Source organism: Ursus arctos, unplaced genomic scaffold (assembly GCF_023065955.2).
Source record: "Ursus arctos isolate Adak ecotype North America unplaced genomic scaffold, UrsArc2.0 scaffold_2, whole genome shotgun sequence".
NCBI lineage: Eukaryota > Metazoa > Chordata > Mammalia > Carnivora > Ursidae > Ursus > Ursus arctos.
Window position 1 is genome coordinate 33,076,788 of NW_026622874.1, and position 11,873 is coordinate 33,088,660.

At 48.5% G+C, this 11,873-nt stretch overlaps 1 long non-coding RNA gene across 1 annotated transcript in view; it reads left to right on the plus strand.

Moving 5' to 3' along the window:
* The first annotated feature begins 11,064 nt into the window (after nucleotides 1-11,064).
* The window catches only part of LOC130544261 (uncharacterized), a 28,763-nt gene continuing 27,954 nt past the window's right edge, over nucleotides 11,065-11,873 (plus strand). Inside the window, exon 1 of the long non-coding RNA XR_008960428.1 lies at nucleotides 11,065-11,187. This is a non-coding gene — a long non-coding RNA (uncharacterized LOC130544261). The remainder of the gene's footprint in view (nucleotides 11,188-11,873) is intronic.

The following is an 11,873-nucleotide window of genomic DNA, read 5'->3' on the forward strand; positions in this document are numbered from 1 at the left end:
TGTTCCAGGAAGAGCAAAGTGAGGTGGTCACTCCAGAAATGTGAGGAGTTCTTTTAAAGCCCAAGCAAAGAATATGATTCTTCTTTGCAACTTCTAGTTCTGTGCTGAGACTTTCTATTTGTTCTCTTATTTCAAGCATGTTACAATTGCTCATTGGAGCATTTCTATGATAGCTGTTTTAAAATTCTCATCGGATAATTCCAAAATCTCTGTCTTCTCAGTGTTGGTGTCTGTTAATTATCTTTTCTCATTCAAGCTGAGATTTTTCTGGTTCTTGGTATTATGAGTGATTTTAAATCGTACCCTGGACATTTTAGGTACCCATGTTATGAGACTCTAGGTCTCATTTCAATCCCCTGTTTCAGCAGTCCCCATTTGATACTGCCCTGCTTCCTCGTTATCACTGGGGGGAGGGGGGTGGGGGCATGGGGGCGGAAGTCCAGGCCCCCCATTCAGCTGTTTTACCTGTTGCGGTGGGTGCCCCATTATCGCTGGGCCAGAGTGGGGGTTCAGGCTCCCCACTATCCCTCCGTTGATAGCACCCTGGTGACAGTGTTCTCTGAGTCCTGAGGTCCCTACCCTTCTTCGCTTCACCTTCCAGAGTCTTCTTGTGTTTGTTTTATACACAATACCCAGAGTTTTTAGAAGTTCTTAGCCAGAGGAATAGGAAGAGGACATCTACTTCATCTTGTGTGGAACTGGAAGTTCGTGCAAACAAACATGGAGGAGGTGGGGCCACTCACAGGTCACGAGGCTGGGGGGTAGGTAAGTTCTAGAGGAGCTGGTCTCAAAGCTCTCACACCGGGAAAGCTATTGGGGACTTCAAAGAGCTTTTGATTTTGAGAGTTACATCCATCAATAATCACTATGTCAGAAATTAAAACGGGGGAATTTTTAAATTATTCAGTAATTCATTTAAAAATGATCATGTTCTCCTCACGTGAGTATGTAAGTAACCTATGCTTTCATGAAAAATAATATTTCAAAATAAAAACACTTCGGGAGAAGAGGGGCATTGTTTTACATAATGGCACATCTCTTCAGTAACTGGTTTAGAAGACTCCCAGCTTCACATATGTGTCTGTGTTCAATCTGTTGTCATATTACATGTCATGTGGCCTCTGGAACATCGCAGTGTCTACACTTCAGAGAGAAGAGAAGTGGAAAATGGCAAGTCACATTCTTTTAGCATTATTTCAAAAATAGTTTTGACCCCTGAGACCCCTTGGAGATGTTCCAAGGGCCCCCACCGTGGATCATACCTTGAGAACCACAGCTCTAGAATTGCCCTTTGTCCGTGGCCGTGGCTGCCGAGCAAGGAGACGTGGCTAGTCGGAGTGAGGAACAGAACTTTCCATTTTATTTCATTTTAATCAATTCAGATTTTAAAACCGAAGCAGTATGAATTTTTTGTTGTTGTTAAATATAATCTTCCTGTTTGGGTAGGAATACATTTCGCTTTAACCCTGAAGACTTAGCATCGGCATTGAGATGTGCTGTACGTATTAAAATACACACTAGATTTGGAAGACTTAGGGAAAAAAAGGAATGTAAGAGCCATCTCATTAATAATTTTTTATATTGGGCTTGTGTTGCTACGGTAATATTTTGAATATATTGGGTTAAGTAAAATGTATTCTCAAGATTAATTTCATTTGTGTGTTTGGGTTTTTTTGTCGTTGTTTGGAGGTTTGGTTTGTTTGTTTCACTTTTTAATATGTAGCTACTATCAATTTAAAGCCACAGGAACGGCTCATATTAGGTTTCTCTCTGGCAGTGCTGGTCTAGCTGAACCTGGACGGTGAAGGCTTTGTATGCCACGTGAAGTTTATTCATTTTGAAGGTAAGGTGGAGCCATCGAATGACCTCAAGTAAGGTTGCGACATCATCAGATTTGCATTGTAGAAAGTTCGCTCTGGCAGCAGCGGGGAGCATGGATTGAAGGAGGAAGCAGTTGGGAGGTGATCACACTACCGAGGATAAAGGAAATGGAGACCTGGAAAAAAGTGGCTTCACTGGAGATATATTGGGGAGCTCGAATTAACTGGCATTGGTTCCTAGGCGTAATGATGACATATGAGAGAATGTCCTTATTCTTAGGAAACGCCTGCAGAAATGTCTAAGGGTGAAGTGTCCTATTATCCACAATCTACTTTTAAGTCCCACGTACACACACTGCATATCTGTGCGAGCCTGGGGGGGTAGAAAGGTGAGTAGCATGTTAGGATTATTATGAAAAATATGTGTATATGGCGCGAGGAGATGGGGAGAGAAAGCAAGTGTGATATAAAAGGTGAGTCATGGCGAATCTCAAAGAAGGGTTCTATTAAATAGGGCATGATTTTACTCTTCATTTCACCTTTCTGTGTGTTTGAAATTATTCAAAATAAAAAGATGGGGGAACATGAAAAAGAGAAAACCCTTAACATGTTGATTGGATGTGAGAGAAAGGGGAAAGAGCAGTCGGGAATAATTTCTCATGTCTTGCTTGACAACAGAGTGGACGAGGCTGTCATCATTCTTGAGATGGAAACACAGGAAGAGAAACAGGACTGGGGGTGAGGATGAGTCCAGTGTGGAAAGTGGGCGCCTTGGGGACCCCAATGGGCAGTGTCCAAGCTGAAGTTTCTGAGAGGCGACTGTTCTAGCGATGGAGCCCCGCATGTTTCAGAGTCTAGACTTGAAAGTATTGGACAGCACTCTAGGATCAAGGGTGTGTGGAGGCAATGAGAAGAGAAAGAGGTGTGAGGACAGAACCCCGTGGAACACTGACGTTTACGGGTCAGCAAAGGAGAAAGCTGTGGTACACAGCCTCTGGGACGCCCCCCAGGACTGCCTTCTCCTCCTTGTACCAGTCTGTGCGACAAGGGCAGAGGTGATGGTGCGTCACTGCTGATATCAGATTATAAAAGACGCCATGGCTTTCATCTTGGCCACACATGCCCATTCTTCTTGGATCACTTGCTCTGGGGGAAGCCATCTGTCATGTCATGAGCAGCACTATGCAGAAGTCCACGTGGTAAAGAACTGAAAGCTTCTGCCAACAGCTGTGGGAGGCAGCTTGGAAGAGCTTGGAAGACAAGAGTCACAAATGAATGAATGAACGAATGAATGAATGAATGAATGAATGAATGAAGACTGCAATCTCATGAGAGATTCGGAGCTAGAACAACCCAGCTAAGCTGTTCTACCCGGCTGAACGGCTTCTAAACTCCTGACCCTTAGAAAACTGTGTGAGATAATCAATGCTGTGTTAAGCTGCTAAATTCGGGGTAATTTGTTATGAAACAACAGACAATCAACTAATACTGATGTCTCAGTGGAAACTTACAACGGTGGTCAGAGATCTGAGAACTTTGAGACTAGGGTAACAAGAAACCAGGGAAGAGAATATTTCACGGAGGAAGGTCTGGTATAAGTGTCAAAACTCCACCAAGTGAAAGAGAAATGGGATTTTCAACAAAGGGGTGGCTGGCAACCTTGGCGAAAGCAATCAGTAGAGTGTAGGAGGGCAGAAACTAGATGATAGTAGACTGCAGAGTAAGTCATAATAAAAGCTGTAATTTTTCCATTGTTACACTTAATTAGGGGGGAAAAAAGCCCTAGTGATAAGTATCATAATCCCCATCTCAGGGATGAGAAAGCCAAAGTCACACTGTTACTATGTGGTAAAATCTGCCCCCCCCCAAGTGGATTATTAAAGAATTCTGTCTAACTGTATTCATTACTCTTTCTGGGAAGAGTTCTGATAAATTCCATTTTGGTAACCTCATCCCATTTGCAGTGATGTTCTTGCATCCTTTATAATTTCGGTGTCCCAGATGGCTGCCTGGCGGGGATAGATGTCCCTTCGTCTAGTTCTGCCTAACTCAGCCTCCCTGCCTTAGGTAAGCCCTTGGGAAAAGAACTCACAAATTAAAGTGAGCGAAAAGCCATTCTCCCATTCATTGTGTAGCTACATTCTGAGCTCTTTGCCAGAGCCTCAGCTACCGGACCAGCCTTCTGAGACACGGATGGGCTTCCAATGAGATTTTTTATAATATGAAGTCAGCACTCCACAAGCAAAAGAAAGTCTGCTGTATCTTCCTAAAGTGGGGGCCCCTCCGCAAGGTTGAAATAAGCACGGCATCAACAAACGAAGCAATCAGAGTAATCACTCCGTGGTGATTAATAGCAATGACTCCTGGGTCTCATACATGGGGCTACAGATATGTAGCTATTTCTAGCTCTCGCTCTGTTCGAATGTCTTTGACCTTCAGTCAATCAGTTTGCTTTCCTATGACCCACACCGCCTCCCCCACTGAAAGGTTTCCAGAGAAAAGCTTGCCCTGTGAGAAGAACCCACCTCAGACCTGCTTGAGCTTTATCAAGGGAGTATGTGGTCGATCTCCTGGCTTGGGATTCAGACAGGTCTCCACTGGGAGTCCAGTTCTGATGTTACCCACGAGGTCTTGAGTGGGTTACCCTTTTAACCTTTATATCATTTCCAGGTTCCTCACCTGGAAAAAAAAGTGGGGATAATATTTACCATAGCATCACCACAAGTATAGCAGGGAGAAAAAAATTGTATGTAAAAATATGATGGCCAAACTTCCTCATTCTAGGGTGGGGCAGGATTCATCTCAGAGGTGCTTGGCTCATTTGTTGAGGAAAATGCTTCAGTAAACTTGCATGGCTTAAGAAAAGCAGCTGAGCCCCCTCATGTTCACCTATTTCAGTTTCTTCTCTGACCCCAGGTTGAGAATAGCCCAGAACGGAGACATTTGTTCAAGAGAGCTCAAAGTCTTTGTGTAACCAAGTAATAGGAAACTCTTGTTTCCAGGGAGAGGTGGGGAAGAGCAGAGAGATGGAAGAGAAGGTATCCTGGGAGGGGAAAAATGGCCATAGGCAGGGCTCTGGACAGCAGGACAGCCTGGAGGGAGGGCACGAGGTGAGGGAGGTGGGGAGCATAGGTGTGGTGACTTCCAGCTGTTCCTTGCTCTAAGTCCTGCTACAGCTACCCTGTCTTGCCTATGACCTCCAGTAAAAGTCTTCCACACAAAATGGCCCCATGTTCTTAGGGTTTTAGGGAAGGAAGGAAGGAAAGAAGGAAGAAGGAAGAGGGAAGGAAGGAAGGAAGGAAGGAAGGAAGGAAGGAAGGAAGGGAAGAGCTCAGCTTGCCATGTGTAAGAGTGATGGGTCAAGAGAATGACATTGTCAGGAAGCAGATACAAGAGGTTGAATTCAGCCAGAACAGGAATTCGTAAAGAAAAGTGATCATGAAAATGTCAGCCTTGGGCTCCTTGGTGGCTCAGTCGGTTAGGCAACTGCCTTCCACTCAGGTCATGATCCCAGAGTCTTGGGACTGAGTTCTGCATCAGGCTCCCTGCTCAGCAGGGAGTTTGCTTCTTCCTTTCCCTCTACCGCTCCCCCCTGCTTGTGCTCTCTCTCCCCGCCCCTCTCTCTCATGCTCTTTTTCCCTCTCAAATAAATAAATAAAATATTTTTAAAAAATTACTTAAAAAAGAAAATGTCAGCCCATCCCCCAAGAATCCTTGAGAATCTTGGGGAGAACACAGACATCCCACAAAATCTAATATGGGGACTGGGCCTATTTCAAAAACACATGATCCGGGGAGGCTGGTAAAAATCAGGTTACACAAAGATTGAATGAGAGAAGGTACATAAAGCATAATTAGCTCAGAGCCCAGCCCGTGATAAGCACTGAATTACAGGTAGCTTGTACTATGATTTAGTGTGCAATTTCCTCTTTTCTTCACCCTTTTGAACTTCAAGGGCTCACAATCTACTTGCAAATGATTATGTAGTCATTCATTCATTCTACAAACATTTATCAAATTCCTTCTGTGTATGAGATAAGTTAAATAATTTCAGGCAGTGGTGGTCATCATAGCTAATGTCACTCAGGGCTCAGGATGGGCCACGGACTGTGCTCCGTGCCTTACCTGTCTCACCTGGTGTGTTTCATGAGACCCTCACAACACTCCTGGGGAGAGTGCATTCCCACTTTATAAATGACCAGGCTCAGGCACAGTTGAGTTAAATGACTTGCTCAGACCACACAGCTGGCCGGTGGGGGAGCCAGCATTTGCACCCTGGCAATCGGATTTCAGTGGACTCTTCTTTAATTTTTTTTAAAGATTTTATTTATTTATTTGAGAGAGAGCACAAGCGGAAGGGAAGGGGCAGAGGGAGAGGGAGAAGCAGACTTTCGGCTGAGCAGGGAGCCCGCCACGGGCCTCGAACCCAGGACCCCAAGATCATGACCTGAGCGGAAGGCAGATGCTTATAACTGACTGAGCCACCAGGCACCCCACTCGGTGGACTCTTTTAAGCTCCGTGCTTTGCTGTTTTTGAATGCAAGTACTTGTGTGAGAGTTGCAGCCTACAGGAGGGGAGGGATCATCAAGGAAGAGTCCTGGGGAGGTAAACCTACAAGCATGGGCAAGATTATCTTGCATGCTTTCTCCTCATCCCTCCCATTCCCTTTCTAGCTCTGAGCTCTCAAGATGGGGGTGACATGGGGATCCCAACATTTACATGTGTTCAGAGCTGCTCATCAGCGGGTTTGAGTTCTCGCATTCTGCCTGTGCGCACCATGAGCAAGGGGAAGGAGGAAAAGAAAGAGAAGGAAAAGACTCATTAAAGCAACCAACAGACAATTAGAAACTGACTATTTTGCCATAATGCAGCACAACAGCAATAAATAAATCAATCCCTTGGGGGGGGTGGGGAATGACTTTCCTATAATCAGCTATTAAAAGCTTGTACCACTAATTAGTCTATTAATTAGAACTGTTCTCGTCCTTCCACATGTTATCAGCCTGCCAAGGCAAAGAAAACTCAGCCCCAGGGGCAGGAGATAAGAGAAGTAAGGAAGACGGAAGTAGCAGATTCAAACAGCTGGGCATGTGTGTGCTTTAAAAGCACAGCTCTCAGTGCCCGGGGCAAACCCACCTGCTAGTCGGAAAGGGACGTTTATCAACAACCAAAGGGCTGTTGTCTTTGTTGAGCAGAAAAGGAAGAAACGATTTAATCTTTAAAGAGAAAAACCACCGTAACCACACAAGGGGATCTGTGAAGGGCAGTTCCACTGGGTGTCCCCTGGGGCACTGGACACAGTGAGAAGCATGCATGCTTAGTGCAAAGGCAGCGCTGTGAGAAGACTCAGGAGCACGGCCCTCTCCGTGCCGACGCTGAAGCACACTCATCTTGGGGTAATGAACGCATACTGAGGTCCTACTACGTGCCAGGCACCACCCCTGCTCTGTATGTTGGCAGCAGCTTTGTTGGATGATTTCACCGACATTCTTAGGGTGCCCTAGAGTTATTTCTGGGAGTTCTCAAAAAGAAGCCCCATAGGAGCCCTCACAGCTGTGGTCATCAAAACATGGTGGCTCGGCTCTTCCTCTTCTGTTCCGACTCTCAGTGGTCCATACCTCCTGCCCACCGAGAGACTGAAAAAGCCTCTCATCCCTGAGGCTGACCTCTCATCCCTGAGGATGACTCAAAGGGCCCAGAAACTCACAAGTCATTCTCGAATAGTTCAAACAGCTTCTGAGCTCCACAGCTGTCTCCATGTCCCCAGGAGGGGCACAGCAGGGAGGACTGTGGCCTTCAGACTCCTTCCTTCTCTTTTCCAGCGCCTCTGCTCCCCTCCACCCTCCCCTAGTTACCAAACTGACATGCCCGTGCACTCCACTGAAAACCAGCAGACACCGAGTGGGGTGTCGGAGGCAGGTGTCTCCACTAGCAACAGCCCACCAGCAGCTGTTAGGTTATGTTGTTTAATCCTTAGAACAACCGTGTGACAGGCTATTATCAATCCCATTTTGCAGAATGGGGGACCTGTAGCTCAGAGGGGTGAAATCATTTGGCCAGGCTTCCACAGGCAGTGACAAAGCACTTAGCAAGAGCTCAGTAAATATTTGCTGACAGACAGAATTGGAAACATGGAGGCAATAGAAGATCTCCAGTTTGGGGGGACCGCAGAGATCTCAGGGGTCCAACTATGTGGTAAAAGGGGGCTGTCAAGTGAGATAACCCTCCAAAGTGGCAGAAGAGCCAGAGATGAGATAGGGAGTCTAAGGTCAGCCTCAAGGTCATTTGCTCCCTACCCCACTCCTTCCTGCCCTAGTACCTGTTGTTATATGGTTCGCTTTCTACCAACAATGCATCAGCCCTCCCTCTCAATGAAACCCCTTCAGAAATGGTAAGTGATGACATTTTCCAGCTGCATGATCATCAGGATGTCAATATGAATGTGTCCCAACGTTGCTTTCTGCTTTGGGAGTGGGAGGGAGGGCGAGTGGTGATATATGCATGGGGAAAGTCTGGGCTTGGGAGCCAGTGACCAGTCTCTGTTCCCTGACAACTAACTAGGGGATCTCAGGCAAATTGCTTAGCATTTGGTATCTTCAGTTTCTTCATATGCAAAATGGGAAATGTCAGCTGCCTACCCCCAAATGTTATTGTGAGGATCAAATGAACTAATACAACCTTACTATTATATATAGAGAGAGAACTTCACAATTACAAAGTCCTTCCATGCATATCTCTGGCAACCTTCAGATCCTCAATCCTGAGTAGTATTATCCCTATTTTTCAGTTGAGGAACTCAAAGACTCAAAAAAATTGAAATTCACTAAAAACAGTGAGCAGGGCTAGTATTCAAAAGCAGGATGCCTGGCCCAACATGCCTGACTTCCAGATCGTGCAGCACCACTGCAGTTGCCCCAGAGTCTCTCATCTGGGGCATGGGTCACAGTCAAAGCTTTCATTCATTCAATAAATATTGGTTGCGTTTCTCCCTGGCACCAGGTATCAAGAATGCTTCTCAGAGCTCCCAGTGTGGCAGAGAAAGCAGACATCAGAGAAGTGGGGACAATACTGTGTGATGAATGTCATAGCAGTAGAAGAACAGGTGACACAGGAGGAGACCATAAGGAAATTTGAAGAGTGAGTAGGGCATAGCCTCGTAAAAAATCAGGGAAAAGCGTTCTCAGCTCAAGGTGGGAAAGGCCACGGTGTTTAGGACAACTAAAGCGTAAAGGGTAAGAGGAAAGTGACAAGAGAGGAGGCTGGAGGGTCAGCTAAGCTCGGACTGTAGAGATCTGGCAAGCGGGTAAAGGAGTTTAGTCCTCATCCTTGGTACAATGTGCAGCTACCTAAGGTTTTTTGTTTTGGTTTGGCTTTGGTTTTTGGTATTTTTTTTTTTTTTCTTCTTAAGGTTTTAAGCAGGGAAATGGTTGAGATGATCGGAAGATTTTTCTGGCCGGGATGTGAAGACTGGATCTGAGCCTGGCAAGACTGGGGGCAGGCAGAGTAGGTAGGTGGAGAAAAATGCAGAAATTCAGGCAAGAAATAATGGTAATTTGAGCTCCAGATGAGGCCATGGGGATGGAGACAAGGGCAACCTTTGAAATAGATTTAGGAAGTAAAACCAAGAAGTGGTGATTGATGGGGAATGTGCACGGAGAGAGGGAAGTGAGAGGGAAGAGTCAAGGATGACGCTAGCTTGTGCAACTGCTGGGTGATGGTTTCCCTTATTGGATAAGGGGACTCTGGGGTTAGAATATCTGCTTTTCTGTCAGGTGTATTCTGCACGAACTTGTATCCCAACTTCACCAGGGACCTCTAAATCATGGCTGTCTTGCCCAGAGGAGGAGGAATGGCTGAAAAGATCCTGTCACCTTGAGAATTCCGTCTGCCGGCACCGAGGCATGCACGTGGTGGCTATATGCTGGTGGCGCAACATCAGAGAGGGGGAGAGGCGTTGAGCTCTCTGGAGCAAAGGGATTCATCTCCTGGCTCCTATGAGCCTTCTGTTCCCTCAACGCAACTTCCTTTTCTTTGGCTTTGAAGAGCTGTTTGTCAAGGGCATACCATGTAAGGCACATTAGTAGTTGTCGAGGGGGAAACTGATCTTAAAAGAGTTTATTATCTAGAAGGACCAATAAGACAACCAACCACAAAATAATTACAGTTCCATGTGTATAGTGTTAATAGCCATAAATGGCATAAAGAACATGGTCCCCGAAAACCGAGGTCGCAGATGGCACTTCTGCACGGGAAAATCAGAAGGAAGAGGCCTCCTGGTGGGTCTCACAGGAAAGACAGAATTTCTACAGGCAGAAATGTGAGCTTGGGGTACCAAGGAGATATTCTGAAGGAGGGAGGACCATGTTCAAAGATGGCAGCGGGTACAGGTAATCACCAGCTCAGCCTCCTGCTGCCTTAGGGTATCTGCAGACACAGTTCTTAAACTAGGGTCCATGGCGCTTTGAGAAGTCTGAGAATGACCCGACTATGCAAAATTGTGTTTATGTATGCACGTGGACTTTACTGGAGAGAAGGTCACGGCTCTTCTTCAATTCTCAGAAGGGTCTGGATCTGAAAAAGAGTTAGCAAACAGCAATCCAATTCTCCCGAATGAGAATTTACAGGTGGGCTGAAGGCGCGCGCCCGCGCGGTGTGTGTGTGTGTGTGTGGTGTGTGTGCGTGTGTGTGTACGTGTGTGTACATGTGTGTGTGTGTTGTGAGTGTGTGTATGTGTGTGTGTGGTGTGTATGTGTGTGTGTATGTGTGTGTTAAACAAGCTCGGTTGGGAACTGACCTGTGCATACCCGGGATCTTTCTCGATAGGCCCAAGGAGGCCTTGGAAGGCTAGCCTCATAAGCTACCTGCCCTTTGCCCACCCCTGACCCCCCACCCCCTCTCTACAAGAGTAGTCACTCCCCACTGCCCTGGGAGAAATAAAGGAGGCAAGGTCAGAGGAGCAGGGGAGAAAATCCGGGAATCAAGCAAAAACTCTGAAGCGCCTTTGGAGATAGGGTGGGAGAGGAGCCGTTCTGCCCCAAATCTGGAGACGATCAGTCGGCCTGTCAGGTCCCCCGCCCCACAGCAAGGTTTCGGTCAAATTCTGGGAATTTCCCACTCCGTCGGCTGGGCTGCGGCAGATTTTCCCGGACGCGAGCGTGCCGTGCCCGCCGCGGCCGCTGGGTGGCGCGGCGCGGGGCACCGAGCGTGGGAAGCGCGGGCGCGCGGGCGGTCTGAGCTCATACTCCCGGGAAGCGGCCGCGGCGGAGCCGGGGTCCGCAGTGGCTGCGCATCGCGCGCCTCTCGCCGGGCGCTCGGGGGCTGCGAGGTGGGCTGCGCGGTCCCCCGGGAGGGAGGAGGCCGCTGGAGGTGAGAGCGGGGCCCTGGCTGGGTGTCGGGCGTGAGGGGGAGGGGTGGGCACTGCGGGCCGGGCCTGCGGACGCTCCCCGAGGGCCCCGGGGCAGGGGGGGCTCGAGCTGGGGGCGATGCCGGGGGCCCGTCCGCGCTCCGCTCGCGCCCCACCCCTGCTGCGGTGAGGCCTCCGGGTGCAGCTGCCCTGGCCGCGTGAGTGGGAGCAGATCGTGGCCGGGAGCAGCTCCGGGCGGCCCCCGGGCTTCGGGGCCAGGGCTAGCCGGGCAGGGGAGGTGGCGGAGCAGCCCCCTGGCCCTGGCGCCGCAGCCCCTGCCCACTCCCACCTTGCATTTCTCCGCTCCGCAGTGGGCGTGGTGCCCCTTTGCTGCAGAGGGGGCGCCCGGAGTTGAGGAAGGCAATGGGGGAGGGAGAGAGCAGAGACAGGTGGTTGAGGGGGCGAGGGCTGGTGCGCGGAGGCTCGTGATATTAATGCGTATTTCTTTCTCCCCCCTTCCTCAGGGGGCGCGGAGGTGCGTGTGCAGGAGGCGGCGGGAAGGCCAGAGGCATGGCTCGGGAGAGGGCAGGCTGCCGGAGATGCCACTGGGCTCTCTCTCTCTGATCAGTCCCCCCACCCCCACCCCCGAAATTAATAAAGTGGCTGGGGTGATGAGGGTGGAGGAGTTTGATGAAGCCCTGGCCCAGAA